General features: G+C 37.1%; 1 non-coding gene across 1 annotated transcript; it reads right to left on the bottom strand.

Annotated features, from left to right (window-relative positions):
- Positions 1-2,447: 2,447 nt before the first annotated feature.
- Positions 2,448-2,555, bottom strand: LOC130978278 (small nucleolar RNA R71). The gene has a single exon (XR_009085931.1). It is a non-coding gene; the product is annotated as a small nucleolar RNA R71 (small nucleolar RNA).
- Positions 2,556-4,404: the final 1,849 nt, after the last annotated feature.

The following is a 4,404-nucleotide window of genomic DNA, read 5'->3' as shown; positions in this document are numbered from 1 at the left end:
GGGAGACTGTACGCTTTTTTCCTTGGTCATGTTTTTTTCCCATTGGGTTTTTCTTGACAAGGTTTTTAATGAGGCAGTCCCCATCACTAAAGGATATTGTACTCTTTTTTCTTCACTAAGGTTTTTCCCACTGGGTTTTTCTTTTGTAAGGCTTTAATGAGGCATATTCATAATGGTCATCCAAGGGGGAGTGTTACAGTATGGATGACCACCAACCCTTTATCCAATTAAAAGGTGCTTGGATGATACAAACCTTTAATTTAGACGGTGCCATCCTTTCCAAAGCTTGAAAAAGCTAATCTTGTACAACTATAAATAAGGCTATGAAGCCTTACATACGATACAAAATGAATAAAGCAATAAACAATTCTCTCTCTTTTATGTTACAATACTTCTTTCTATCTCTTTATATTTTTATACTTGTTAGTTGTTACCTCTTCCTTATCTATTTATTTAGTTATTTCATAACAAGACTAAGATTTTTAGTTTGCTAAAAAAACATAATCCAGCCATTTTGGTATTGCCAATTGGTGGGTTGGACAGTGATGAGCGGATAATTTATACGCTTTTTGGCATTATTTTTATATAGTTTTTAGTATGATTTAGTTAGTTTTTAGTATATTTTTATTAGTTTTTAAGCAAAATTCACATTTTTGGACTTTACTATGAGTTTGTGTGTTTTTCTGTGATTTCAGGTATTTTCTGGCTGAAATTGAGGGACCTGAGCAAAAATCTGATTCAGAGGCTGATAAAGGATTGCTGATGCTGTTGGATTCTGACCTACCTGTACTCAAAGTGGATTTTCTGGAGCTATAGAACTCCAAATGGCACGCTCTCAATTGCGTTGGAAAGTAGACATCCAGGGTTTTTCAGCAATATATAATAGTCCATACTGTGCACGAGTTTTGATAACGTAAAATGGCGTCAAAACGCCAGCTCTCTGCCCTTTTCTGGCGTCAAAACGCCAGAACTGGCATAAAAGTTGGAGTTAAACGCCCAAACTGGCACCAAAGCTGGTGTTTAACTCCAAGGAAGACCTCTACACATGTAAAGCTCAATGCTCAGCCCAAGCACACACCAAGTGGGCCCGGAAGTGGATTTCTGCATCATTTACCTATTTCTGTAAACCCTAGTTGCTAGTTTCATTATAAATATGACCTTTTACTATTGTATTTTCATCTTGGAAACTGGGTACTTGGCTGGGCATTTAAACGCCCAAACCATGCAGCAATTGGGTGTTAAACGCCCAAAACATGCAGCTCCTGGGCGTTTAATGCCAGGATGACACAAGGAGAGGAGTTTTGTTTTCAAATCAAATCTTTTTCAAAATCTTCATATTTTTTTTTTCAAAATCAAATCTTTTTCAAATCAAATATTTTCAATCATATCTTTTTCAAAATCATATCTTTTCAAACATATCTTTTTCAAAATCAAATCTTTTTAAAATTTCTTTTTCAAATTTTTTTCAAAATAAATTTCAATCATATATTTTTAATCATATCTTTTTCAAATCATATCTTTTTTCAAAAATTTGATTTCAAAAATCTTTTCTAAACTTCCTATCTTTTCAAAATTTGATTTTCAAATCTTTTTCAACTAACTAATTGACTTTTTGTTTGTTTTACTATTTCTTATCTTTTTCAAAACCACAACCAATTTTTCAAAAATTCATTTTAAATTTTATTCTTTTTATTTTCAAAAATTCTTCCCCCTCTCTTATCTTTTTCTATTTAAAACACTGACATTCCCCCTCCATTGTCAATTCGAACTCCATCTCTCTTTGTGTGTTCGAATTCTTCATTACCTATATCATCCTTCTATTCTTGTTTTCCTCTGACACCTCAAGGAATCTCTGTACTGTGACATAGAGGATTCTATATTTTCTTTGTTTTCTTCTCTTTCATATGAGCAGGAACAAAGATAAAGGCATACTTGTTGAAGCTGATCCTGAACCTGAAAGGACTCTGAAAAGTAAGCTAAGAGCAGCTAAAGCACAAAACTCTGAAGAGGACCTCACTGAAATTTTTGAAAAGAGAGCAGCAAAAGAAACAATTATGGCCGAACCAAACAACAACGCAAGGAAGATGCTTGGTGATTTTACTACACCAACTTCCAAATTCTATGGAAGAAGCATCTCAATCCCTGCCATAGGAGCAAACAATTTTGAGCTAAAGCCTCAATTAGTTTCTCTACTGCAATAGAACTGCAAGTTTTATGGACTTCCATCAAAAGACCCTTATCAGTTTTTAACTGAGTTCTTGTAGATCTGTGATACTGTTAAGACCAATGGAGTTGATCCTGAAGTCTACAAGCTTATGCTTTTCACTTTTGCTGTAAGAGACATAGCTAGAACATGGTTAGACTCACAACCTAGAGATAGCCTGGACTCTTGGTATAAGCTGGTCATGACTTTCTTAGCCAAGTTCTTTCCTCCTCAAAAGCTAAGCAAGCTTAGAGTGGATGTTCAAACCTTCAGACAAAAAGAAGGTGAATCCCTCTATGAAGCTTGGGAAAGACACAAGCAATTGACCAAAAAGTGTCCTTCTGACATGCTTTTAGAATGGACCATATTAGATATATTCTATGATGGTCTGTCTGAATTTTCCAAGATATCACTGGACCATTCTGCAAGTGGATCCATTCACCTAAAGAAAACGCCTGCAGAAGCTCAGGAACTTATTGAAATGGTTGCAAATAACCAGTTCATGTATACCTCTGAGAGAAATCCTGTGAGTAATGGGACGCCTCAAAAGAGAGGAGTTCTTGAAATTGATGCTCTGAATGCCATACTGGCTTAGAATAAAATATTGACCCAACAAGTCAATATGATCTCTCAGAGTCTGAATGGATTGCAAAATACATTCAACAATACTAAAGAAGCATCTTGTGACGAAGAAGCTTATGATCCTGAGAATCCTACAATGGCAGAGGTAAATTACATGGGTGAAGCCTTTGGCAACACCTATAATCCTTCATGGAAAAATCATCCAAATTTTTCATGGAAGGATCAACAAAAGCAAGGCTTCAATAATAACAATGCTGGAAGAAACAAGTTTAGCAATAGCAAACCTTTCCCATCATCATCTCAGCAACAGACAGAGCATTCTGAGCAGAATCCTTCTAGCTTAGCAAACATAGTCTCTGATCTATCTAAGGCCACTCTTAGTTTCATGTCTAAAACGAGATCCTCCATTAGAAATTTGGAGGCACAAGTGGGCTAGCTGAGTAAAAGAGTTACTGAAACTCCTCCTAGCACTCTCCCAAGTAATACAAAAGAGAATCCCAAAGGAGAGTGCAAGGCCATTGATATAATCAACATGGCCGAAACCTTAGAGGAGGAGGAGGACGTGAATCCCAATGAGGAAGACCTCAGGGGACGTCCAATGGTCAGTACAGAATCCCCTAATGAGAAACCAAAAAAATCTGAGGCTCATACAGAGACCATAGAGATTCCTTTGGACCTTCTTTTACCATTTATGAGCTCTGATGACTATTCATCTTCTGAAGAGGATGAAGACATTGTTGAAGGGCAAGTTGCCCAATATTTAGGAGCAATCATGAAGCTGAATGCCAAGCTGTTTGGTAATAAGACTTGGGAGGAAGAGCCTCCCTTGCTCACCAATGAAATGAATACATTGGTTCAGCAGAATTTACCTCAAAAGAAGCAGGATCCTGGTAAATTCTTAATACCCTGTACCATAGGCACCATGACCTTTGAAAAAGCTCTGTGTGACCTGGGGTCAGGGATAAACATGATGCCCCTCTCTGTAATAGAGAGACAGAGAATATATGAGGTACATGCTGCCGAATTCTCATTGGAGATGTCAGATAAATCTATGAAAAAGGCTTATGGACTAGTAGAGGATGCGCTAGTGAAGGTTGAAAGCCTTTACTTCCTTGCTGATTTCATAATCCTAGACACTGGGAGGGATGAGGATGAATCCATCATCCTTGGAAGACCCTTCCTAGCCACAGCAAGAGCTGTAATTGATGTTGATAGAGGAGAGTTGATCCTTCATGTGAATGAAGAATGCCTTGTAGTAAAGACTCAAGGTTCTCCATCTGTAACCATGGAGAGTAAGCATGAAGAGCTTCTCCCAATACAGAGTCAAACAGAGCCCCCACATTCAAACTCTAAGTTTGGTGTTGGGAGGCTACAACCAAACTCTAAGTTTGGTGTTGAGAGATCTCAACCATACTCTGATCATCTGTGAGGCTCCATGAGAGCTCACTGTCAACCTATTGACATTAAAGAAGCGCTTATTAGGAGGCAACCCAATTTTATTTTAATTTTATCTATATTATTTTGTTTTCTTTTAGGTTGATGATCATGTGAAGTCACAAAGACAATTACAAAAATAAAGGAAAAAATAAAAAATAGCATTGAAAACAGCACACCCTGGA

Source organism: Arachis stenosperma, chromosome 4 (assembly GCF_014773155.1).
Source record: "Arachis stenosperma cultivar V10309 chromosome 4, arast.V10309.gnm1.PFL2, whole genome shotgun sequence".
NCBI lineage: Eukaryota > Viridiplantae > Streptophyta > Magnoliopsida > Fabales > Fabaceae > Arachis > Arachis stenosperma.
Note: the sequence above shows the minus strand (reverse complement) of the source record. Positions and strands in the feature narration are given on the sequence as shown.